We start from the raw sequence: 27,828 nt of genomic DNA on the forward strand, positions 1-27,828 counted from the left end.
GAAAGTGCATCCCTTGAGGCATCTCAGGGATTTCTTGATGATGAGCTTCCTCATGCATCTCTTGAGAACCGTGAGGGGTCTCTCTTGCTTGCTCCATCCTCTTCTTGGTGATGGGCTCATCCTCTTCAATGAGGATGTCTCCTTCTATGATAACTCCAGCTGAGTAACACAAATGGCAAATAAGGTGAGGAAAAGCTAGCCGTGCCATGGGTGAAGGCTTGTCGGCTATTTTGTAGATTTCATTGGAGATGACCTCATGAACTTCTACTTCCTCTCCAATCATGATGCCATGAATCATGATGGCCCGATCCACAGTAACTTCAGATCGGTTGCTAGTAGGAATGATGGAGCGTTGAATGAACTCCAACCATCCTCTAGCTATAGGCTTGAGGTCCAGTCTTCTTAGTTGGACTGGCTTGCCTTTGGAGTCTCTCTTCCATTGAGCTCCTTCCACACAAATGTCCATAAGGACTTGGTCCAACCTTTGATCAAATTTGACCCTTCTAGTGTAGGGGTGTTCATCTCCTTGCATCATGGGCAAGTGGAATGCCAACCTCACATTTTCCGGACTAAAATCCAAGTATTTCCCCCGAACCATTGTGAGATAATTCTTTGGACTCGGGTTCATACCTTGATCATGGTTCCTAGCGATCCATGCATTGGCATAGAACTCTTGAACCATTAAGATTCCGACTTGTTGCATGGGGTTGGTTAGGACTTCCCAACCTCTTCTTCGGACTTCATGTCGGATCTCCGGATACTCATTTTTCTTGAGCTTGAAAGGGACCTCAGGGATCACCTTCTTCTTTGCCACAACATCATAGAAGTGGTCTTGATGGCTCTTGGAGATGAATCTTTCCATCTCCCATGACTCGGAGGTGGAAGCTTTTGTCTTCCCTTTTCCTTTTCAAGAGGATACTCCGGCCTTAGGTGCCATTGATGGTAATGGAAAAACAAAAAGCTTATGCTTTTACCACACCAAACTTAAAATATTGCTCGCCCTCGAGTAAGAGAAGAAAGAAGAGAAGAAGAAAAAGAAGAAAATATGGTAGAGAGGGAGAGAGGTAGGTTCGGCCTAGGTGAAGAAGAAGGGGTTGTGTTGTGTGAAAATGAAGTAGAATGGAAGGGTATTTATAGGGAGAGGGGGGAGGTATGTTCGGCCATTTTGGGTGGGAATGGGTGGGAAATTTGTTTTGAATTTTTGAAGGTAAGTGGGGTTTATGGGGAAGAGTGGATGGATGTGAGTGGTGAAGGGTTTTGGGAAAGTGTGTTTATTGGGAAGAGAGATTCAGAGATTGAAGTTGTTGGGAAGTGTGACATGGGGAAGAGTAAAAATAGGATTAGGAGAGTGTAATTAGGATTAGGAGGTAAGGTGGGAATATGTTAGGTGGGGATCCTGTGGGGTCCACAGATCCTGAGGTGATCCTGTGGGGTCCACAGATCCTGAGGTGTCAAGGAATTCCATCCCTGCACCAAATAGGCATGTAAAAAATGCCTTCGTGCATCATTCTGGCGTTTAAACGCCCATTGGTGCACATTCTGGGCGTTCAACGCCCATGTAAAGCATGTTTCTGGCGTTGAACGCCAGTTTCATGCTTGTTACTGGCGTTCAGCGCCAGTTTTTCCTCTCTGCGCACATTCCTGGTGTTCAGCGCCAGAATGTTGCTTGTTTCTGGCGTTCAGCGCCAGAATGATGCTCTGTTCTGGCGTTGAACGGCAGCCAGATGCATCTTACTAGCGTTGAACGCCAGCCTGTCCGTCCTCCAGGGTGTGAATTTTTTTTTTCTGCTGTTTTTGATTCTGTTTTTAATTTTTATGATTTTTTCGTGACTCCTCATGATCATGTACCTAATAAAACACAAAATAACAATAGAATAAAATAAAATAAAAATTAGATAAATAAAATTGGGTTGCCTCCCAACAAGCGCTTCTTTAATGTCAATAGCTTGACAGTGGCTCTCATGGAACCACAAGGTGATCAGGTCAATGTTGTATAGTTGCCAACACCAAACTTAGAGTTTGGATATGGGGTCTTAACACCAAACTTAGAGTTTGGTTGTGGCCTTACAACACCAAACTTAGAGTTTGACTGTGTGGGCTCTTCTTGACTCTGAACTGAGAGAAGCTCTTCATGCTTACTCTCTTTTGTCACAGAGGGATGGCCATGTGCCTTAAACACAAGGTCGTCCCCATTCAATTGAAGGACTAATTCACCTCTGTTGACATCTATCACAGCTCCTGCTGTGGCTAGGAAGGGTCTTCCAAGGATGATGCAATCATCCTCTTCCTTCCTAGTGTCTAATATTATGAAATCAGCAGGGATGTAAAGGCCTTCAACCTTTACTAGCACGTCCTCTACCAATCCATAAGCTTGTCTCAATGACTTGTCTGCCAGTTGTAATGAGAACAAGGCAGGTTGTACCTCAATGATCCCCAGCTTCTCCATTACAGAGAGTGGCATAAGATTTATCCCTGACCCCAGATCACACAGAGCTTTTTCAAAGATCATGGTGCATATGGTACAAGGTATTAAGAACTTGCCAAGATCTTGCCTCTTTTGTGGTAGAATTTTCTGAATCCAAGTATTCATTAATGAGCAAGGGAGGTTCACTTTCCCAAGTCTCATTACCAAACAACTTGGCATTCAGCTTCATGATAGCTCCTAAATATTGAGCAACTTGCTCTCCAGTTACATCTTCATCCTCTTCAGAGGATGAATAGTCTTCAGAGCTCATGAATGGCAGAAGGAGATTTAATGAAATCTCTATGGTCTCTATATGAGCCTCAGATTCCTTTGGGTCCTTAATAGGAAACTCCTTCTTGCTTGAGGGACGTCCCAGGAGGTCTTTCTCACTAGGATTTTCGTCCTCCTCCTCCCTTGTGCGTTCGGCCATATTGACTATGTCAATGGCTTTGCACTCTCCTTTTGGATTCTCTTCTGTATTGCTTGGGAGAATACTGGGAGGAGTTTCAATGACTTTCTTACTCAGCTGGCCCACTTGTGCCTCCAGATTTCTAATGGAGGATCTTGTTTCACTCATGAAACTGAAAGTGGCTTTTGACAGATCAGAGACTACATTGGCTAAATTAGAGGTGTTTTGTTCAGAATTCTCTATCTGTTGCTGAGAAGATGATGGATATGGCTTGCTATTGTTCAGCCTGTTGCGTCCACCATTGTTAAAGCCTTGTTGAGGCTTTTGTTGATCCTTCCATGAGAAATTTGGATGATTTCTCCATGATGGGTTATAGGTGTTTCCATAAGGTTCACCCATGTAATTAACCTCTGCCATGGCAGGGTTCTCAGGATCATAAGCTTCTTCAGAAGCTGCCTCTCTAGTACTGTTGGATGCATGTTGCCATCTATTCAAATTTTGAGAGATCATGTTGACCTGTTGAGTCAACACTTTGTTCTGAGCCAATATGGCATTCAGAGCATCAATTTCAAGAACTCCTTTCTTCTGAGGTATCCCATTATTCACAGAATTCCTCTCAGAAGTGTACATGAATTGGTTGTTTGCAACCATATCAATGAGTTCTTGAGCCTCTTCAGGCGTTTTCTTCAGGTGAATAGATCCACCTGCAGAATGGTCCAATGACATTTTCGAAAATTCAGAGAGACCATAATAGAATATATCTAATATGGTCCATTCTGAAAACATGTCAGATGGACATCTTTTGGTCAGCTACTTGTATCTTTCCCAAGCTTCATAGAGGGATTCACCATCTTTTTGTTTGAAGGTTTGAACATCCACTCTCAGCTTGCTCAGCTTTTGAGGAGGAAAGAATTTGTCCAAGAAGGCAGTGACCAGCTTATCCCATGAGTCCAGGCTATCCTTGGGTTGTGAATCCAACCATATTCTAGCTCTGTCTCTTACAGCAAAAGGGAAAAGCATGAGTCTGTAGACTTCAGGATCAACTCTATTTGTCTTTACAGTCTCACAGATCTGCAAGAACTCAGTTAAAAACTGATAAGGATCTTCAGATGGAAGCCCATAAAACTTGTAGTTTTATTGCATTAAGGCAACTAGCTGAGGTTTCAGCTCAAAGTTGTTGGCTTCAATGGCAGGAATGGAGATGCTTCTTCCATCAAATTTGGACGTTGGCTTTGTGAAGTCACCAAGCATTCTCCTTGCATTATTATTATTTTCGGCTGCCATCTCCTTCTCTTGTTCGAAAATTTCTGAAAGGTTGTTTCTGGATTGTTGTAATTTAGTTTCTCTTAGTTTCCTTTTCAGAGTCCTTTCAGGTTCAGGATCAATTTCAACAAGAGTGCCTTTTTCCCTGTTCCTGCTCATATGAAAGAGAAGAAAACAAGAAAAGAAAGAGGAATCCTCTATGTCATAGTATAGAGATTCCTTTATGTTAGTAGAAGAAGAAAGAGGAGAAGAATGTAGAAGAGGGGATTCGGATAATTAGATGGAGAGAGGTGAAGAGAAGTGTTAGTAATTAAATAATTAAATAGAACAAGAAAAGAGAGGGAGAATTTCGAAAATAATTTCTGAAAAAGGGGTTAGTGATTTTCGAAAATTAAATATGAGATATAATTAAAAATTAAAATTTAGAACAAAAAGAATTTTTGAAAAAGAGGTGAGATATTTTCGAAAATTAGAGAGGGAAAAGTAGTTAGGTGGTTTTGAAAAAGATAAGAAACAAACAAAAAGTTAGTTAGTTGATTGAAAAAGATTTGAAATCAAAATTTAAAAAGATAAGAAGATAAGAAGTTAGATAAAAATTTTGAAATCAAATTTTGAAAAAGATAAAATTTTGAGAAGGATAAGATAAAAAGATAAGATAAAAATTTTAATAAAAAAAATATTTAAAAAAAAGATTTAATTTTTAAAATGACTTAACTAACAAGAAACTACAAGAGAAGATTCTAAAATTTAAAGATTGAACCTTTCTTATCAAGAAAGTAACAAACTTCAAATTTTTGAACCAATCACATTAATTGTTAGCATATTTTTGAAAATATGGTATAAAAGATAAGAAAAAGATTTTGAAAAATAAATTTTTTTTTTGAATTTTTAATTATGAGAGAGAAAAACAACAAAAATACTTAATGCATGAAATTTTTAGATCAAAACAATGAATGCATGCAAGAATGCTATGAATGTCAAGATGAACACCAAGAACACTTTGAAGATCATGATGAACATCAAGAACATAATTTTGAAAAATTTTCAAGAAAAGAAAACATGCAAGACACCAAACTTAGAAATTTTTAATGCTTGGAAAATATGAATGCAAAGATGCACATGAAAAACAAGAAAAGACACAAAACAAGAAAACATCAAGATCAAACAAGAAGACTTACCAAGAATAACTTGAAGATCATGAAGAACACTATGAATGCATGGGAATTTCGAAAATTGCAAGAAAAATTTTTAAAAGCATGCAATTGACACCAAACTAAAAAATTGACTCAAGACTCAAACAAGAAACACAAAATATTTTTTATTTTTATGATTTTCTAATTTTTTTTGAATTTTTATTAATTTTTTCGAAAATAATGTTAGAAAAAAACGAAAAATAAAAGAAAAAATTTTTGAAAAAGATTTTTGAAAAGAAAATTACCTAATCTGAGCAACAAGATGAACCGTCAGTTGTCCGTACTCGAACAATCCCCGGCAACGGCGCCAAAAACTTGGTGGACGAAATTGTGATCCATATTCTTTAAGTTGTACTCCTTGTACTTTTATGGAATTTGAAATTGGCGCGAGTTGACACAACTTCGTTCAACTAACCAGCAAGTGTACTGGGTCGTCCAAGTAATAAACCTTACGTGAGTAAGGGTCGATCCCACAGAGATTGTTGGTATGAAGCAAGCTATGGTCACCTTGTAAATCTCAGTTAGGCAGATTAAATTTGTTTATGGTTTCGAAAATTAATAATAAAATAGAAATAATAAAAGGGATAGAATACTTATGTAAATCAATAGTGGGAATTTCAGATAGGCGAATGGAGATACTGTATGGCTCGAGAACGACTGCTTTCCTACTGCTTCAACTCAATCCTTCTTACTCCTTTCCATGGCAAGCTGTGTATAGGGGTTCACCGTTCGACGATGGCTACTTTGTATCCTCTCTGGAAAATGGTCCTCTGCGTTGTCACTCGCATGGCTAATCGTCTGGAGGCATCACACTGGCCGAAGGCTACATCCCATCCTCGCAGTGAAAACTACGCTCACGCGCTCTGTCACAGCACGGCTAATCACTGGTTGGTTCCCGCTCCTGCTGGAATAGAATACCATGATTCTTTTGCGTCTGTCACTAACGCCCAGCACTTGTGAGTTTGAAGCACGTCACAGTCATTCATTACTGGAATCCTACTCGGAATACCACAGACAAGGTTAGACTTTCCGGATTCCCAGGATCCTACTCGGAATACCACAGACAAGGCTAGACTTTCTGGATCCTCATGAATGCCGCCATCTATCTAGCTTATACCACGAAGATTCTGTTGGGGAATCTAAGAGATACACATTCAAGCTCGGTTGCATGTAGAACGGAGGTGGTTGTCAATCACGCGCGTTCATAGGTGAGAATGATGATGAGCGTCACATAATCATCACATTCATCATGTTCTTGGGTGCGAATGAATATCTTGGAATAAGAACAAGTTGAATTGAATGGAAGAAAATAGAATTGCATTAATACTTGAGGTACAGTAGAGCTCCACACCCTTAATCTATGGTGTGCAGAAACTCCACCGTTGAAAACACATAAGTAAAAGGTTCAGGCGTGGCCGAATGGCCAGCCCCCAAAACGTGATCAATAGCCTCTTAGGATGAAGAATAAAACAAAACTGAGACCAAAGATGTCTAATACAATAGTTAAATGTTCTATTTATAATAAACTATCTCCTAGGGTTTACATGAGTAAATAATTGATGCATAAATCAACTTCCGGGGCCCACTTGGTGTATGCTTGGGCTGAGCTTGATCAATCCACGAGCTGAGGCTCCTCTTGGAGTTGAACTCCGAGTTATGACGTGTTTTGGGCGTTCAACTCCGGATCATGACGTTTTTCTGGCGTTTAACTCCAGACAGCAGCATGTACTTGGCGTTCAACGCCAAGTTACGTCGTCAATTTCCGAATGAAGTATGGACTATTATATATTGCTGGAAAGCTCTGGATGTCTACTTTCCAACGCCGTTGAGAGCTCGCCATTTCAAGTTCTGTAACTCCAGAAAATCCATTTCGAGTACAGGGAGGTCAGATTCCAACAGCATCAGTAGTCCTTTTGTCAGCCTTTTTCAGAGTTTTGCTCAAGTCCCTCAATTTCAGCCAGAAATTACCTGAAATCACAGAAAAACACACAAACTCATAGTAAAGTCCAGAAATGTGAATTTAACATAAAAACTAATGAAAACATCCCTAAAAGTAGCTTGAACTTAATAAAAACTACTTAAAAACAATGCGAAAAAGCGTATAAATTATCCGCTCATCAATTAAGCAACAATGGTTAAGTGATTTGCTAAGTTAGACAAACAGAAAATGGTGTTTGAGTGTTCAAAAGTATTAACAGTAAATTCAAAATATCATAATGCAAGCAATAAACAAATTGTGAAAAATATATATGGAGAAATAGTTAAGGCTTCAGAGTTATCTATTTTCTGGATGACTTTTCTTACTAACTATTTTAATCATGCAAGATTTAATTCATGGCAAACTATATGTGACTAAACCCTAATTCCTTAGACCTTTTTAGTTTTCTCTAAAATTCATCAACCGCCAATTCCTTGGTCACTTAATTCCAATTAGAGGGTGATAAACCCCATTTTTAGGATTTATCTTGTGTTGAATTTAGAGGAATTTTATCATCTTTTCCCACATTTATTCACTAAAATAGCATGGTTTTGTAAATTCTCCTTTATTTGTGCTTAAGTGTGAAAACATGCTTTTTAGGTCTTAAAATAGCTAAACTTAATTCACCTTGATTCCATTCGATGCCTTGATATGTTTGTTAAGTGATTCCAGGTTTAGAGGGCAAAGATTGGATTGAGGGAATGAAGAAAAAGCATGTAAAAATGGAGAACTCATGAAGAAATGAAGGAACTGCTAAGCTGTCAATCCCTACCTCTTCGCACTTAATCGATCATAACTTGAGCCTTAGAGGTTCAAATGAGACGGTTTTAGTTGCATTCAAAAGCTAACATATGAGGCTTCAAAATGATATAAAATTTTCCATAGTTGCTTGGCGTTTAGGGATGCATACGCATCGTTCCACGTGCACGCATCGCATGATCAACGTGGGCCGTTTGGAGCAACTTGTGGCTAACGATTTCTAGCTCATTTTGGGCACAATCCAACTCATTTCTGATGCTATTGAACCCAAGAATTGGGAGAGGGAATCATTCATACACTTAGTTCTAGAGAGAGATGTAGAATTCTAGAGAGAGAGGCTCTCTCCTCTCTTTAGATTAGGGTTCTTAGTTTTATTTTCCTTTTAGATCTAGATCTACTTCTTCCTTGCTTTAATTTTCATTCTATCTTTACTTGTTCTAGCAATTTACTTCTCTTGTTGTTTCCTTTATTTTGTCAATTCTAGTTCATGAACTCTTTTGTTGATTTACATTTTCTTTTAATGCAATTTATGCTTGCCATGTCTACTTATCTTTGCTTTGGTTTTCTATTGTTGATTTCTTGCCTTTGTAGTTATAGCTTCCTTTAATTCTTGCAATTTGTGATGTTCACCTTTATTGCCTTCTATGTGTTTGATGAAATGCTTCTTTTAGTCATAACTTAGATTTTCCTTCTCTTGGCTTGTGTTGAGTGTTGGTGACTCTTGAGTTATCAAACTCTTTTGTTGATTGATAATTGGAAATTGCTAGTTGACTTGAATGCCACTAAAGCTAGTGTTTCATTATGATTTGACTAGGACTTGTCGTCTCAAGTTGATATCCACTAGAATTTCCTTCATAGTTAGAGGTTAACTAAGTGGCGCAATGGACAATTCTTGTCACAATTGATAAGGATAATAAAGATAGGATTCCTAGTTCTCATACCTTGCCAAGAGCTTTCTTAGTTTTTAGTTTATTGCCTTTGCCATTTACATTTCTTATTCCTTACTACAAAAACCCCAAGACATACCTTCATAGGCAATAACAAGAACACTTCCCTGCAATTCCTTGAGAGATGACCCGAGGTTTAAATACTTCAGTTGATTTTTATTGGGGTTTGTTACTTATGACAAACAAATTTTTTGATTGCGGAATTGTTTGTTGGTTTAAAACTATGCTTGCAACGAGATCTCATTTGTGAAATTCTTTACCAACACACAATCTACCGTTCATCAGAGGGTGAAGTTCAATTCTAGTTTATATGCCATAGAAATCCTAATTACCCAAATATAAGAGGATTATATATCACATATTCCGTTAAGTCCAGATAATTAGAAATTTAGGAGAATATGTTTTTAATTTGTTGTTCAAGTAAAGAGCTTTTCCAAGTTATACAAGAACTCAATTAGAAAGAGGGTCATACTTCCGTTCCACCAAAATTCATAAGATAAAGAACGAAAACAATTCTTGAATTATAAATCAGTACATGAATTAAAATAGAAAAATAATAGTATCAATCCATACAATAGACAGAGCTCCTAACCTTAATAATGGAGGTTTAGTTGCTTATGATTTAGAGGGAAAACTAGGATTCGTAAAAACTGTAAATTGCGGAATGAGGTAGAAGAGAAGAGAAGAGCCCGAAGGGCTGATTCTTTTCCCTTTTATATCTAATCCTAATTAATGTAAAATATAATTTCTAAAACTAAATAATATCTTTTTCTATTTTAAAATAAAATTAAAATTTCCTCAAAATTAATTAAACTTCATGCGCAGCTTTGTATGAGTGCATGGGGACCATTGGGCTTATTAAGGTCCAAGCTGAACTTGGAAATTCTCAAGTTCAGCGTGGATAAGACAGTATGTCTCCTTTGGTGCGTTCCTTGAGTCCACGCTAAACTTGGGAATTCTCAAGTTCAGCGTGGAGTGATGTGTGATTCTTCCTTTGTGCATTGGACTCCACGCTGAACTTGAAAATTCCCAAGTTCAGCGTGGAGTGGACAACATCCATTCTTCACTCTCTCTATTCTCTAGCCTTAGCTTAAGCTCCGTGAAATTCATCCAAAATACTACCTGAAAAATAAACAGAATTGCATACAAATTAAAGTAGCATTCATAGTGGCTAAAAATATTAAATCTTGATTAAACTTAGCAATTCAAGTACAAATTCACTAGAAAAAGATAGAGAATATGCTCATGCATCAATAACGAGAACATCAAACTTAAAATTTTTAGAAAACTAAAAATAAATTTTCGAAAAACAAAGAAAAATAACAAGAAAATACCAAACTTAAAAATTGAGACAAGATTTAAACAAAGAAAAATTATTTTTGAAAAGTTTTTAGAAAGAAAGACTCAAAGGAACACAAGTTACTAAGAACATAAACACAATGCTCTAACCAATTGAACAACAAAAATAAAAAAAAAATTTAAAAACTTTTTTAAAATTTTTGACAAAAATAGAAAAGGGAAAATAAAAATAAAAAACTCAACAAGAACATAAACAAAGAGACTTAAATAAAATCAAAGATCAAACAAAGAAAAGAAAAATATTTTTAAAAAAGTTTTTAATGATTTTCAAAAATTGAGAAGAAGAAAGCAAAAATAAAAGACTCAAACAAAATACAATAAAATAAATTACCTGTTTTAGGGAGCAAGACAATCCGTCAGTTTGTCCAAACTCAACAATCCCTGGCAACGGTGCCAAAAACTTGGTGCGTGTGTATGCAAACCCCATACTTTTCGTACAGCAGTGGTACCAGCTAGTGCATTGGGTCGTCCAAGTAATACCTAAGCGAGTCAGGATCTATCCCACGAGGATTGCGATTTGAAGCAAGATATGGTTATCTTGCAGGTCTTAGTCAGGCGGAATCAGAAGGTTGTTGGGTAAACTTTGAATGATTATATGTCATATATAGAGTTGTAAGAGTAATGTGCGAAAGGGGTAAAACCAATTGGATTAAATGATAGGAATAGAATTGAGAGTTGGAGTTGCTTTGTCTTCCTGAATTAACTCTGGTACTACTGCTCTCTTTTCTTGTGAGGGATTTCTTCAATGGCAGGCTGAATAATGTGCGTCCTCTCCAAAGAGATCTGAAAGTTCTGAATTACATAACTAAAATCTCTTAAATACTAAACAGATAATTAGCAAGGGTAAACAGTCTATTTAGTGCTAAAATCTACTTCTGGGCCCACTTAGTGAGTGTTTGGGCTGAGCTTTGATGAGATCCATGTGCTATGAGGCTCCTTGGGTGTGGGACGCTAGCTAGGGGGTCTGGATAGTATCTATAGTGCTTTCTCTGTCTCTGAATCAGACTTCTGCTCCAGCTCCTCAATTTCAGCCAGAAAATACCTGAAATTGTTCAAAAACTCAAAAACTCATAGTAGAATCCAAAAATATGAATTCAATACTAAAACCTATAAAAACTCAATAAAAACTAAACAAAAACTACTAAAAACTATATGAAAGTGATGCCAAAAAGCGTATAAAATATCTGCTCATCAATCACCTAACTAAAGTTGCTTTATCCATCAATACCTATGGGATCGACCTCACTCAACAGTGAGTTATTACTTGGCGATTTCGTACACTTGCCGAAAGAATTTGTGCTGTGCATATTCATAGTCATCAAATTTTTGGCGCCGTTGCCAAGGATTAATTGTGATTAACAAACTACCGGTTGGTTGATTACCTAGATTAGACATTTTTTTTATTTGTTTCTATTACTTTCGTCCTTTATTTTCTCTTGCTCCTTAACTGTTTGTGTTAATGCCTGACCAGGAAGCCTCTGTTCATGACATCTCTTGCTCTTGGTGATTGTGTTATTAATACAAAATAGTTTTTTTACTTAGTTTTCCTTCAAATAAATTGAGATGAGTGATGAGTGGATATTTTATACACTTTTTGGCATCATTTTCATATAGTTTTTAGAATATTTTGCTTAGTTTTTATTAAGTTTTCATCGGTTTTAGTGTTAAATTCACATTTTTCGATTCTACTATGAGTTTTTGTATTTTTGTAAATTTTGAGGTATTTTCTGGCTGAAATTGAGAAGCTGGAGCAAAACTCCAATTCAGAGACAGAGAAAGCACTGCTGATGCAGTATGGATCTGACCTCCTTGCACTCGGAAGAGCGTTTCTGGAGCTACAGAAGTCCAAATGGAGCGTTCTCAACGGCTATGAAAATCTGACTTCCGTAGCTTTCCAACAATGTATAATACTCTATATTTTATCTCAAATTAAAATGCCCAAATCTAGCGTCCAACGCCAGCTTCCTGCCACTTTCCAGGCATCCAGCGCCCAAAGAGTAGAGACTAGCGTCCAAGTGCCCAGTGATGACCCCTAGCCAGCCTTTCATGCCCTAGGAGACTCATAGCACGTGGTTCTCATTAAAGCTCAACCCAAACACTCATCAAGTAGGCCCAAGAAGTGGATTTTAGCACTAAAAAGACTATTTTACCCTTTCTAGTAAGTAATTTAGTATTTAAGGGATTAAATTTATGTTATTTAGACATCTCATTTAGCATTATTTTCGTTTACCATTGTATTTTTCCTTTAAGTATGAGTTTCTAAACCTCCTAGGTTGAGGGGAGGAGCCCTGCTGAGTCATATAAATTAATAAAAGTATTACTATTTCTTCTTCGATCCGTGTTTGATTTATTTCTAAGATGTATACTGGTAGCGCGAAATTGTGATCACTACTTTTCACAACTCTCATAATCCCTGGTCATGAACTCCAAAAACTTGGTGGTTCAATTCCATGGCATTACACAACTTCGCACAACTAACCAGCAAGTGCACTGGGTCGTCCAAGTAATACCTTACGTGAGTAAGGGTCGATCCCACGGAGATTGTTAGCATTGAAGCAAGCTATGGTCATCTTGTAAATCTTAGTCAGGCAAACTCAAATGTATATGATGATGAACGAAAATAATATAAAGATAAAGATAGTGATACTTATGTATATCATTGGTGTAAGAGCTTCAGACAAGTGTATGAAGATGCCTTCCCTTCCGTCTCTCTGCTTTCCTACTGCCTTCATCCAATCCTTCTTACTCCTTTCCATGGCAAGCTCGTGTAGGGTTTCACTGTTGTCAGCAGCTACCTCCCATCCTCTCAGTGAAAGCGATTGCATATGTCCTGTCACGGCATAGCGGAATTCAGCTGTCGGTTCTCGGTCAGGCCGGAATAATATCCATTGATACTTTTGCGTCTGTCACTAACGCCCCAGCCTGCTAGGAGTTTGAAGCACGTCACAGTCATTCAGTCATTGAATCCTACTCAGAATACCACAGACAAGGTTTAGACCTTCCGGATTCTCTTGAATGCCGCCATCAGGTCCTGCCTATACCACGAAGATTCCGATTAAAGAATCCAAGAGATATTCACTAAGCCTCAGATGCTTGTAGAACAAGAATGGTTGTCAGTCACCTTGTTCATGAGTGAGAAGGGTGATGGGCGTCAATCATCACCTTCATCATGTTGAAGAACAAGTGATATCTTGGATAAAGAACAAGCGGAATTGAATGGAAGAACAATAGTAATTGCATTAATACTCGAGGTACAGCAGAGCTCCACACCTTAATCTATGGTGTGTAGAAACTCCACCGTTGAAAATACATAAGAACAAGGTCTAGGCATGGCCGAATGGCCAGCCTCCCAAAGGTCTAAGATAGCATAAAACGAAGATAGCTACCAAAGTCTCTCTAATACAATAGTAAAAGGTCCTACTTATAGAAAACTAGTACATAGATGAGTAAATGACATAAAAATCCACTTCCGGGCCCACTTGGTGTGTGCTTGGGCTGAGCAATGAAGCTTTTTTCGTGTAGAGACTCTCCTTGGAGTTAAACGCCAGCTTTAGTGCCAGTTTGGGCGTTTAACTCCCAATTGGGTGCCAGTTCCGGCGTTTAACGCTGGAATTTCTTGAGGTGACTTTGAACGCCGGTTTGGGCCATCAAATCTTGGGCAAAGTATGGACTATTATATATTGCTGGAAAGCCCAGGATGTCTACTTTCCAACGCCGTTAAGAGCGCGCCAATTGGGCTTTTGTAGCTCCAGAAAATCCACTTCGAGTGCAGGGAGGTCAGAATCCAACAGCATCTGCAGTCCTTTTGAGTCTCTGGATCAGATTTTTGCTCAGGTCCCTCAATTTCAGCCAGAAAATACCTGAAATCACAGAAAAACACACAAACTCATAGTAAAGTCCAGAAAAGTGAATTTTAGCTAAAAACTAATAAAAATATACTAAAAACTAACTAGATCATACTAAAAATATACTAAAAACAATGCCAAAAAGCATACAAATTATCCGCTCATCACAACACCAAACTTAAATTGTTGCTTGTCCCCAAGCAACTGAAGATCAAATAAGATAAAAAGAAGAGGATATGCAATGAACTCCAAAAACATCTATGAAGATCAGTATTAATTAGATGAGCGGGGCGTTTATCTTTTTGCCTCTGAATAGTTTTGGCATCTCACTCTATCCCTTGTAATTCAGAATGATTGGCTTCTTTAGGAACTCAGAATCCAGATAGTGTTAATGATTCTCCTAGTAAAGTATGATGATTCTTGAACATAGCTATTTCTTGAGTCTTGGCCGTGACCCAAAGCACTCTGTCTTCCAGTATTACCACCGGATACATACATGCCACAGACACATAATTGGGTGAACCTTTTCAGATTGTGACTTAGCTTTGCTAAAGTCCCCAATTAGAGGTGTCCAGGGTTCTTAAGCACACTCTTATTTGCCTTGGATCACAACTTTATTTCTTTCTTTTTCTTTCTTTTTTTTTTCGTTTGCTTTTTCTCTTTTTTTTTTTCTGCTTTTTCTTGCTTCAAGAATCATTTTTAATGATTTTTCAGATCCTTAGTAACATGTCTCCTTTTTCATCATTCTTTCAAGAGCCAACATTCATGAACCACAAGTTCAAAAGACATATGCACTGTTCAAGCATACATTCAGAGAACAAAAGTGTTGCCACCACATCAAAATAATTAAACTATTATAAAATTCAGAATTCATGCAATTCTTTCCTTTATCAATTAAGCACGTTTTTATTCAAGAAAGGTGATGGATTCATAGTACATTCATAACTTTAAGGCATAGACACTAAGATACTAATGATCATAAGACATAAACATGGATAAACATAAAGCATAAAAATCGAAAAACAGAAGAATAAAGAACAAGGAAATCAAGGAACGGGTCCACCTTAGTGATGGCGGCTCTTTCTTGCTCTTGAAGATCCTATGGAGTGCTTGAGCTCCTCAATGTCTCTTCCTTGTCTTTGTTGCTCCTCCCTCATGATTCTTTGGTCTTCTCTAATTTCATGGAGGAGAATGGAGTGTTCTTGATGCTCCACCCTTAGTTGTCCCATGTTGGAACTCAACTCTCCTAGGGAGGTGTTTAGTTGCTCCCAATAATTTTGTGGAGGAAAGTGCATCCCTTGAGGAATCTCAGGGATCTCATGGTGAGAGGGGTCTCTTGTGTACTCCATCCTTTTCTTGGTGATGGGCTTGTCCTCATCAATGGGGGTATCTCCCTCTATGTCAACTCCAACTGAATAACAGAGGTGACAGATGAGATGAGGAAAGGCTAACCTTGCCAAAGTGGAGGTCTTGTCCGCCACCTTGTAGAGTTCTTGGGCTATAACCTCATGAACTTCTATTTCTTCTCCAATCATGATGCTATGGATCATGATGGCCCGGTCTATGGTAACTTCGGACCGGTTGCTAGTGGGAATGATTGAGCGTTGTATGAACTCTAACCATCCTCTAGCCACGGGCTTGAGGTCATGCCTTCTCAATTGAACCGGCTTTCCTCTTGAATCTTGCTTCCATTGTGCGTCCTCTTCACATATGGTTGTGAGGACTTGGTCCAACCTTTGATCAAAGTTGACCCTTCTAGTGTAAGGGTGCTCATCTCCTTGCATCATAGGCAAGTTGAACGCCACCCTCACACTCTCCGGACTAAAATCCAAGTATTTCCCCCGAACCATAGTGAGATAATTCTTTGGATTCGGGTTCACACTTTGGTCATGGTTCTTGGTGATCCATGCATTGGCATAGAACTCTTGAACCATCAAGATTCCGACTTGTTGAATGGGGTTGGTAAGCACTTCCCAACCTCTTCTTCGGATCTCATGGCGGATCTCCGGATATTCACCCTTTTTGAGTGAAAAGGGGACTTCGGGGATCACCTTCTTCAAGGCCACAACTTCATAGAAGTGGACTTGATGCACCCTTGAGAGAAATCTATCCATCTCCCATGACTCGGAGGTGGAAGCCTTTGCCTTCCCTTTCCTCTTTCTAGAGGTTTCTCCGGCCTTGGATGCCATAAATGGTTATGGAAAAACGAAAAAGCAACGCTTTTACCACACCAAACTTAAAATGTTTGCTCGTCCTCGAGCAAAAGAAGAAAGAAGAGAGTAGAAGAAGAAGAAATGAGGAAGAGGGGGAAGGTGGTGTGTTCGGCCAAGAAGGGAAAGAAGGGGTGTTTAGGTTGTGTGAAAATGAAGGGTTGAAGAAGGGTATATATAGGAGAGAGGGGGGGTAATGGTTCGGCCATGATGGGTGGGTTTGGGAGGGAAAGTGGTTTGAATTTGAAGGGTGAGGTTGGTGGGGATTTATGAGGGATGGATGTGAGTGGTGAAGAGAAAGATGGGATTTGATAGGTGAAGGGTTTTTGGGGAAGAGGTATTGAGGTGATTGGTGAATGGGGGAAGAAGAGAGAGAGTGATGGTGGGGACCTGTGGGGTCCACAGATCCTGTGGTGTCAAGGAAAAGTCATCCCTGCACCAAATGTTGCTCAAAATCACGTTTTGAGGTATTTCTGGCGTTAAACGCCGAGCTGGTGCCCATTCCTGGCGTTTAACGCCAGGTTGTTGCCCTTTACTGGCGTTTAACGCCAGTCTGGTGCCCCTTTCTGGCGTTAAACGCCCAGAATGGTGCCAGACTGGGCGTTAAACGCCCAACAGCTAGCATTACTGGCGTTTGAACGCCAGCTTCTTCTCCTCCAGGGTGTGCTGTTTTTCTTCCTGTTTTTCATTCTGTTTTTGCTTTTTTCATTGTTTTTGTGACTTCTTATGATCATCAACCTACAAGAAAGATAAAATAACAAAAGAAAATAATTAGCTATAAAACATTGGGTTGCCTCCCAACAAGCGCTTCTTTAATGTCATTAGCTTGACAGAGGACTCTCATGGAGCCTCAGAAATACTCAGAACCGTGTTGGAACCTCCCAACACCAAACTTAGAGTTTGGTTGTGGCCTCCCAACACCAAACTTAGAGTTTGACTGTGGGGGCTCTGCTTGGCTCTGTTTTGAGAGAAGCTCTTCATGCTTCCTCTCCATGATGATAGAGGGATGTCCTTGGGCCTTAAACACCAAGGATTCTTCATTCACTTGAATGATCAACTCTCCTCTATCAACATCAATCACAGCCTTTGCTGTGGCTAGGAAGGGTCTGCCAAGGATGATGGATTCATCCATGCACTTCCCAGTCTCTAGGACTATGAAATCAGTAGGGATGTAATGGTCTTCAATCTTCACCAAAACATTCTCTACAAGTCCATGAGCTTGTTTTCTTGAATTGTCTGCCATCTCTAATGAGATTCTTGCAGCTTGCACCTCAAAGATCCCTAATTTCTCCATTACAGAGAGGGGCATGAGGTTTACACTTGACCCTAAGTCACACAAGGCCTTTTTGAAGGTCATGGTGCCTATGGTACAAGGTATAGAAAACTTCCTAGGATCTTGCCTCTTTAGAGGCAGTTTCTGCCTAGACAAGTCATCCAGTTCTTTGGTGAGCAAGGGAGGTTCATCCTCCCAAGTCTCATTTCCAAATAACTTGTCATTTAGTTTCATGATTGCTCTAAGGTATTTAGCAACTTGCTCTTCAGTGACATACTCATCCTCTTCAGAGGAAGAATACTCATCAGAGCTCGTGAATGGCAGAAGTAAGTCCAATGGAATCTCTATGGTCTCAATTTGAGCCTCAGATTCCCATGGTTCCTCATTGAGGAACTCAGAGGAGATTGGTACACGCCCACTGAGGTCTTCCTCAGTGGCGTCCTCCTCCTCTCTTTCCTCTCCATATTCGGCCATGTTTATGGCTTTGCACTCTCCTTTTGGATTTTCTTCTGTATTACTTGGAAGAGTACTAGGAGGGAGTTCAGTAATTTTCTTGCTCAGCTGTCCCACTTGTCCTTCCAAATTTCTGATGGAGGACCTTGTTTCATTCATGAAACTTTGAGTGGTCTTTATTAGATCAGAGACCATTGTTGCTAAGTCAGAAGTATTCTGCTTAGAACTCTCTGTCTGTTGCTGAGAAGATGATGGAAAAGACTTGCTATTGCTAAACCTGTTTCTTCCACCATTATTGTTATTGAAACCTTGTTGAGGTCTCTCTTGATTCTTCCATGAGAAATTTGGGTGATTTCTCCATGAAGAATTATAGGTGTTTCCATAGGGTTCTCCTAGGTAATTCACCTCTTCCATTGAAGGGTTCTCAGGATCATAAGCTTCTTCCTCAGATGAAGCATCCTTAGTACTGTTTGGTGCATTTTGCATTCCAGACAGACTTTGAGAAATCAAATTGACTTGTTGAGTCAATATCTTGTTCTGAGCCAATATGGCATTCAGAGTGTCAATCTCAAGAACTCCTTTCTTCTGACTAGTCCCATTGTTCACAGGATTCCTTTCATAAGTGTACATGAATTGGTTATTTGCAACCATTTCAATCAATTCTTGAGCTTCTGCAGGCGTCTTCTTCAGATAAAGAGATCCTCCAGCAGAGCTATCCAAAGACATCTTGGATAGTTCAGAGAGACCATCATAGAAAATACCTATGATGCTCCATTCAGAAAGCATGTCTGAGGGACATCTTCTGATTAATTGTTTGTATCTTTCCCAAGCTTCATAGAGGGATTCTCCATCCTTCTGTCTAAAGGTTTGGACTTCCACTCTAAGCTTACTCCATCTTTGTGGTGGAAAGAACTTTGCCAAGAAGGCATTGACTAGCTTTTCCCAAGAGTCCAGGCTTTCTTTAGGTTGAGATTCCAACCATATTTTAGCTCTGTCTCTTACAGCAAAAGGGAATAGCATCAGTCTGTAGACCTCAGGGTCTACCCCATTAGTCTTGACTGTGTCACAGATTTGCAAGAATTCAGCTAAGAACTGATGAGGATCTTCCATTGGAAGTCCATGGAACTTGCAATTCTGTTGCATTAGAGAAACTAATTGAGGCTTAAGCTCAAAGTTGTTTGCTCCAATGGCAGGGATAGAGATGCTTCTCCCATAAAAATCAGGAGTAGGTGCAGTGAAGTCACCCAGCACCTTCCTTGCATTGTTGGCATTGTTGTTGTTTTCGGCTGCCATGTGTTCTTCTTCCTTGAAGAATTCGGTCAGGTCCTCTAAAGAGAGTTGTGCTTTAGCTTCTCTTAGCTTTCTCTTCAAGGTCCTTTCAGGTTCAGGATCAGCTTCAACAAGAATGCCTTTGTCTCTGCTCCTGCTCATATGAAATAGGAGAGAAAAAGAAAATGTGGAATCCTCTATGTCACAGTATAGAGATTCCTTGAAGTGTCAGAGGAAAAGAGAAATAGTAAGAAGAAGGAGAAGAAGAATTCGAACTTTAGTTAGATAAGGTTCGAATTGTGCATTTAGAAGGAGTGGTACTCCATAAATAGAAGGATGTGGGAAGGAGGGAAGAGAATTTTCGAAAATTAAAAGATTTTGAAAACATTTTGAAAATTTGATTGATAATTTTCGAAAATTAAAAGTGAAAAAGAAATCAAGTGATTTTTGAAAAAGATTTTGAAATTAGAAATTAAAAAGATTTGATTGAAAACTATTAAAAAAAAATGAGGTTAAAAAGATTTGATTGAAAAGTTATGGTTTTAAAAAGATGTGATTGAGAAGATATGGTTTGAAAACAATTTTAAAGGATATGATTTGAAAACAATTTAAAAAGATGTGATTTAAAAAAAATTGATGACTTGCCTAACAAGAAAAGATATGATTCAAACATAAAACCTTCCTTAATAGAAAAGGCAAAAAATGTTCAATCAAATCATTAATTGTTAGTAAGTATCTTTGAAAAAGGAAAGAAATTGATTTTGAAAACATTTGATTGAAAAGATATGATTTGAAAAAGATTTGGTTTTGAAAAACTTTGAAAACTTGAAAAAAAAAATTGATTTGAAAAACAAAATCTTCCCCTAGCACCATCCTGGCGTTAAACGCCCAGAATGGTATACATTCTGGCGTTTAACGCCCAAAATGCTACCTTTTTGGGCGTTAAACGCCCAACCAGGTACCCTGGCTGGCGTTTAAACGCCAGTCTGCCTTCTTCACTGGGCATTTTTGAATGCTCAGCTTTTTCTGTATAATTCCTCTGCAGTATGTTCTGAATCTTCAATTCTTTGTATTATTGACTTGAAAAGACACAAATTAAAAATATTTTTGGATTTTTAATAATCAAAATGCAACAAGAATCAAATAACAATGCATGCAAGACACCAAACTTAGCAGTTGTGTACTACTGACACTATATGAGACACATAAATACTCAAGCCAAAAGAATTCAAAGATCAGAGTAAGAAATCATCAAGAATTACTTGAAGATCCTTAAGACACATGAATGAATGCATGTAATTGACACCAAACTTAAGATGAGACACTAGACTTAAGCAAGAAACAGCAAATATTTTTTTTTGGTTTTTATGATTTTGTAATTTTTTTTTGTGTTTTTCGAAAATTAAGTGGAAAAAGGTATCAAAATTCTTAATGAGAATTCCAGGAATCAGTGCAATGCTAGTCTAAGACTCCGGTCCAGGAATTAGACATGGCTTCACAGCCAGCCAAGCTTTCAAAGAAAGCTTCGGTCCAAAACACTAGACATGACCAAAGGTCAGCCAAGCCTTAGCGGATCACTGCTCCAAAAGCAAAATTGATGAAAATCAACAAGCTCTTGTGGTGATAAGTTGAAACCTCGGTCCAATCAGATTAGACATGGCTTCTCAGCCAGCCAGATTTCAACAAATCATCATGAAACTCTAGAATTCATCTTCAAGAATTTCGAAAAAAATAAATACCTAATCTAAGCAACAAGATGAACCGTCAGTTGTCCAAACTAGAACAATCCCAGGCATTGTTACCAAAAGCTTGCTCAAAACTTGAACAATCCCCGGCAACGGCGCCAAAAACTTGGTAGCGCGAAATTGTGATCACTACTTTTCACAACTCTCATAATCCCTGGTCATGAACTCCAAAAACTTGGTGGTTCAATTCCATGGCATTACACAACTTCGCACAACTAACCAGCAAGTGCACTGGGTCGTCCAAGTAATACCTTACGTGAGTAAGGGTCGATCCCACGGAGATTGTTAGCATTGAAGCAAGCTATGGTCATCTTGTAAATCTTAGTCAGGCAAACTCAAATGTATATGATGATGAACGAAAATAATATAAAGATAAAGATAGTGATACTTATGTATATCATTGGTGTAAGAGCTTCAGACAAGTGTATGAAGATGCCTTCCCTTCCGTCTCTCTGCTTTCCTACTGCCTTCATCCAATCCTTCTTACTCCTTTCCATGGCAAGCTCGTGTAGGGTTTCACTGTTGTCAGCAGCTACCTCCCATCCTCTCAGTGAAAGCGATTGCATATGTCCTGTCACGGCATAGCGGAATTCAGCTGTCGGTTCTCGGTCAGGCCGGAATAATATCCATTGATACTTTTGCGTCTGTCACTAACGCCCCAGCCTGCTAGGAGTTTGAAGCACGTCACAGTCATTCAGTCATTGAATCCTACTCAGAATACCACAGACAAGGTTTAGACCTTCCGGATTCTCTTGAATGCCGCCATCAGGTCCTGCCTATACCACGAAGATTCCGATTAAAGAATCCAAGAGATATTCACTAAGCCTCAGATGCTTGTAGAACAAGAATGGTTGTCAGTCACCTTGTTCATGAGTGAGAAGGGTGATGGGCGTCAATCATCACCTTCATCATGTTGAAGAACAAGTGATATCTTGGATAAAGAACAAGCGGAATTGAATGGAAGAACAATAGTAATTGCATTAATACTCGAGGTACAGCAGAGCTCCACACCTTAATCTATGGTGTGTAGAAACTCCACCGTTGAAAATACATAAGAACAAGGTCTAGGCATGGCCGAATGGCCAGCCTCCCAAAGGTCTAAGATAGCATAAAACGAAGATAGCTACCAAAGTCTCTCTAATACAATAGTAAAAGGTCCTACTTATAGAAAACTAGTACATAGATGAGTAAATGACATAAAAATCCACTTCCGGGCCCACTTGGTGTGTGCTTGGGCTGAGCAATGAAGCTTTTTTCGTGTAGAGACTCTCCTTGGAGTTAAACGCCAGCTTTAGTGCCAGTTTGGGGGTTTAACTCCCAATTGGGTGCCAGTTCCGGCGTTTAACGCTGGAATTTCTTGAGGTGACTTTGAACGCCGGTTTGGGCCATCAAATCTTGGGCAAAGTATGGACTATTATATATTTCTGGAAAGCCCAGGATGTCTACTTTCTAACGCCGTTGAGAGTGCGCCAATTGGGCTTCTGTAGCTCCAGAAAATCCACTTCGAGTGCAGGGAGGTCAGAATCCAACAGCATCTGCAGTCCTTTTGAGTCTCTGGATCAGATTTTTGCTCAGGTCCCTCAATTTCAGCCAAAAAATACCTGAAATCACAGAAAAACACACAAACTCATAGTAAAGTCCAGAAAAGTGAATTTTAGCTAAAAACTAATAAAAATATACTAAAAACTAACTAGATCATACTAAAAATATACTAAAAACAATGCCAAAAAGCATACAAATTATCCGCTCATCATATACTCGCTCTTCAACATGGTGAATAGGATGATTAATGACATCAGCTCTGTTCATCATACTAAGACGAACGTGCCTGACAAACACCTGTGTCTACTTCGGTTTGTGTGAATACGTGACTGGAAAGCACAAACCAACAGCTATGTTTATACATCTCTCAGATGGCTAATCCACGACTTCATTAGAGACTTCTCGAGACACCAGTTTAGCCAATTTCTAGGGAGATTAGGGTCTCTGTTGTATAGGATAGAATCCAAAGAAGCATCATTCTCTAATCCGGAAGATCCGACCTTGTCTGTGGCGTTTTGAGTAGGATCGCCAAGAGAATGAACTGCTAGAGCTTTAGCCTTCGTCAGATTGGATGACCACGGCCAACGGCGTTTGATCTGGAGTAGAGGAGATTTATGACCACGGCCCATGGCATTGATCACATATAGCCTGCCATTGAAGAAATCACTCACAAGCAAAGAAGACAGTAATACTGGAGTTAATTCAGAAAGACAAAGCAACTTCAATGCTTAACCCTATTCCTATTACTGATACGCTTTAATTCATAAAGTATTAGCACCTTATTATATTAGACCTTTTTCACTCTATCAATCCAACAACTTCCGATTCGCCTGACTAAGACTTGCAAGATAACCATAGCTTGCTTCAAACCACAATCCTCGTGGGATCGACCCTGACTTGCTCAGGTATTACTTGGATGACCCAATGCATTTGCTGGTACAGCTATACGAAAGTATGGGGATTCGTGCACCAAGTTTTTGGCGCCGTTTTCTGGGATTGTTCGAGTTTGGACAAACTGATGGATTGTCTTGCTCCCTAGATCAGGTAATTTTTATTTTATTTGAGTCTTTTAATTTTTGTTTTCTTCTTCTTTTTTTTCGAAAAATTTAAAAAAACTTTTTGAAAAAATATTTTTGTTTTCTTTGTTTAATCTTCGTTCTTGGTCTGAGTCTTACCTGTTTCTGTTTTCTTTTCTAAAAATTTTAAAATTTCTTCAAAAACCATTTTCAACAATTTTTATTTTCAAGAATCTTTAGCTTTCTTTGTTTAATTTTTGTTTTTGATTTGAGTCTCTTTGTTTATTTTCTTGGTTAAATCTTCGTTCCTTTCAGTCTTTCTTTCAAAAAAATTTTTCAAAAATTGTTTCTTTGTTTAATTCTTGTGTCAAATCTTTAAGTTTGGTGTCTTTTTGTTGTTTTCTTTTTAATTTTTTGAAAAGTGTGACTTGGTTTTCTTAAAATTTTATGTTTGGTGTCCTTTATATGTTCTTGTGTTCTTTGAGTTTCTTGAGTCTTGTTCTTTGTGTTCTTGTTAGTCATCAAAGTGTTCTTGAGTTTTCTTTGTATTTTGATGTTAAAATTTTTAAGTTTGGTGTCCGATTGTGTTTTCGCTCCAAATTTTCTAAAATTAGGGGCATTAGATCTAAAAATTTGAAGTTTTGTGTCTTTTACTTATTTTTCTCTTTCAACACTAAATTTAAAAATAAAAAATATCTTGTCTATCTTAAAATTAACTTAATTTTCAAAAATTTTAAAATAAGAATTCAGATTTTAATTTCAAAATTTTTATCATATCTTATCTTAGTTTTCAAATTTCAACAATAAAATCTTTTCAAAATTAAAAATTTTATCTTTTTCAAAAATCTAATCTTTTTCAAAATCAACTTTTAAAATCTTATCTTTTTTAAATCTTTTCAAATCTTTTTAATTTCTTATCTTATCTTTTCTTATCTTTCTTATCTTTTCTAACTTTAAATTTTCAAAATTCAAATCTTTTCTTTTCTTATTTCTTATCTTATTTTAATTTCAAATCCTTTCTTAATTAATTACTTCTCTTCTCTCTCTTCTTTTTCAAAACTTCCTAACTAAGTCTTCTCCTTCTTAATTTTCAAAAATTCCCTCCTATTTCTCTCTTCTCTTTTTTGAAAATTCCCTAACGAATTTTCAATTTATTTTTAATTTATTAACTTTATTTTTGAAAAATAATTAATAAAATAAAAACAAAAAAATATTTTAAATTATTTTTTCTCTTCTTACTTCTTCACTTCTATTTATTCGAATTCTATCCCTCTCTCATCTTCCATCTTCACTTTTCTATCTTCTTTTTCTTTCTTCACATCTCACTGAGAGCTATTGGCCAAGTGGCACAAAAAGCTTTGTTCCTTTCTTTCTTTTCTTGTTTTCTTGTTTATGACAAGGAATAGGAATAAAGAATCCCTATTTGATCTTCATCCTGAACCTGAAAGGATTCTGAAGAAAAGCTTACAACAAGCTAGAGCAGAATACTCCAGAAGAAACCTTTTACAAAACTTTGAACAATAATTAGGAGACATGGCTAAACCTGAAGATGATGCCAGAAAGGTTCTTGGTGACTTCACCATGCCTACCTCTGACTTTTATGGCAGAAGTATCTCTCTACCTGCCATTGGAGCTAACAATTTTGAGCTTAAGCCTCAATTAGTTTCTCTTCTGCAACAGTACTGCAAGATCTATGGACTTCCAATGGAAGACCCATATCAGTTCTTGGTTGAGTTCTTACAGATCTGTGATATTATAAAGACTAATGGAGTTAATCCTGAAGCTACAAGCTTATGCTCTTTCCCTTTGCTGTAAGAGACAGAGCTAAGATATGGTTGGATTCCCAACCAAAAGAGAGTATTGACTATTGGGAAAAGCTGGTTAATACTTTTCTGGCTAAATTCTTTCCTCCTCAAAGGATGAGCAAGATTAGAATGGAAGTTCAAACCTTCAGACAAAGAGAAGGTGAATCCTTCTATGAAGCTTGGGAAAGATACAAGCAATTGATTAGGAGATGTCCTCCTGACATGATCTCAGAATGGTCTATCATAGGCATGTTCTATGATGGTTTGTCTGAGATGTTCAAAATTTTATTGGACAGCTCTGTAGGTGGATCCCTCTACTTGAAGAAAACGCCTGCAGAAGCAAGAAAACTCATTGAGATGGTTGCAAATAACAAATTCATGTACACCTCTGAGAGAGATCCTGTGAACCATGGGATCCCTCGGAAGAAAGCAGTTCATAAAGTTGATACTATGAATGCCATATTGGCTCAGAATAAGATCTTGAACCAACAGGTCAATATAATCTCCCAGCATCTGACTATAATGCAAACTACAGCTGCCAGTACTCAGGAAGCTTTTTCTAAAACACAAGCTTATGATCCTGATCAACCCACCATGGAGGAGGTGAATTACATGGGAGAACCTTATGGAAACACCTAGAACCTTTCATGGAGGAATCATCCTAACCTTTCATGGAAGGATCAATAGAAACCTCAGCAAGGTTTCAATAACAATCAAGGTGGAAGGAACCAGAATAGGTTCAATAACAGACCACCATTCCCATCTTCTCAAGGGAAGATGGAAACCTCTAAGTAGAGCTGATAGTGAAAATTATGGTTGGTCTAGAATTTTTCTTATAGAAAAAAATTACTTCGTTGTAAGCATAGCTCCAAACCAACTAATAATTCTCACATCAAATTTTAATATTTGGTTGTCACAAGTACAAACCCTAATGAAAATTAACCGAAATATTCAAACATCGGGTCGTCTCACAAGAAATTGCAATGAAGTGATCAATTATTGGCTACGAAGGAATAAGGGGGGTCTGATTTGGTAAAAGTGCAAGAAAATAAATGGCAAGAAAATTAAAGCAAACAACTAAAGAAAGCAAGTAATAAAGAGAGACATTCATGGAAAGGGTTGAGAATCTAGGCTTTCTATCCTAGTCATTAATTATCATACAATGATTAACAAGAATTTATCCTATTTTGAAATCTTTAACATAGGAAGAAGGTACAATGTTATCTTCACATTGAGAGAAAGTCAAATAAGACTAGTTAATCTCAATCCAGAAGTCCTAATCAACTTACTGATTGAAGTAGCAAAAGATTAGCGTCAATGGAAACAATATTAACTAACAACTCTAGATCGCCAACATAAGTTGGGTATTCATGACTCAAGAATTCCAAATTTCTCTTTCCAAGCTAAGAATACTCAAAATCTACTCTAACATCCAACCAAGCATTTTGTCAAACACTTGGAAGGTATAAAAAGAAAGCATCATAAAAGTGCAAGAATAATAAATCTACCAACTATTAATTGCAAGAAAATAACAATAACAACTCAAATCAACAATAAAAGAACATCAAACACCAAAATGCATTAAATGAACACTACAAACTAAGAGAATGAAGGTGTAAGAACAAAAAATTGTAAAGAAAACAAGATGAAAACAAGAAATTAAACCTAGATGTAAGATGCAATTGACCTAAAATCCTAATTCTAGAGAGAAAATGGAGCTTATCTCTCTAGAAAACTATCCTGCATGATGCTAACTTAAAACTAATTGCTCCCTCTTTGTCGAATCCTAAATTCTACATGAAATAGTCTCTGGAAGGAGTTGGATTTGGGCCTGGAAAGCTCAGAAATTGCCTTAGTGTTTTCACTTTAATGAGGTCACGTGCTGGCTGTGACGCGTACGCATGGGTCACGCGTACGCATCGTCTGGCTTTTACGTATCATGTCACGCGTACGCGTCATGTCACGCGTACGCGTCATGCCACACGTATGCGTTGCCTTCGACATTGCACCTCTTTACGCATGCGCGTCTGTCACGCGTGCGCGTCTCTCTAAGCACTCCAAATCCTTGTTTTTTCATAAGTTCTCTACTTTGTATGCTTTCTCTTCACTTCTTTCATCCAATACTTACCTTATGAATTTGAAATCTCTCAACAAACATATCAAGGATTCGAATAGAATTAAGGTGAATTAAATTTAGCTATTTTAAGGCCTAAAAAGCATGTTTTCACATTTAAGCACAAATTTAGGGAGAATTATAAAACCATGCTATTTCGTTGAATAAATGTGAGAAAAGTTGAT

General features: G+C 38.0%; 3 non-coding genes across 3 annotated transcripts; 2 read left to right on the plus strand and 1 right to left on the minus strand.

Annotated features, from left to right (window-relative positions):
• The first annotated feature begins 3,657 nt into the window (after positions 1-3,657).
• LOC130984444 (small nucleolar RNA R71) lies at positions 3,658-3,761 on the plus strand. Its single transcript, XR_009088381.1, has one exon. It is a non-coding gene; the product is annotated as a small nucleolar RNA R71 (small nucleolar RNA).
• Positions 3,762-18,933: 15,172 nt separating this feature from the next.
• LOC130983723 (small nucleolar RNA R71) lies at positions 18,934-19,041 on the plus strand. Its single transcript, XR_009087701.1, has one exon. It is a non-coding gene; the product is annotated as a small nucleolar RNA R71 (small nucleolar RNA).
• Positions 19,042-25,650: 6,609 nt separating this feature from the next.
• Positions 25,651-25,757, minus strand: LOC130983602 (small nucleolar RNA R71). Its single transcript, XR_009087585.1, has one exon. It is a non-coding gene; the product is annotated as a small nucleolar RNA R71 (small nucleolar RNA).
• Positions 25,758-27,828: the final 2,071 nt, after the last annotated feature.

This window comes from Arachis stenosperma, chromosome 5 (assembly GCF_014773155.1).
Source record: "Arachis stenosperma cultivar V10309 chromosome 5, arast.V10309.gnm1.PFL2, whole genome shotgun sequence".
Lineage (NCBI taxonomy): Eukaryota > Viridiplantae > Streptophyta > Magnoliopsida > Fabales > Fabaceae > Arachis > Arachis stenosperma.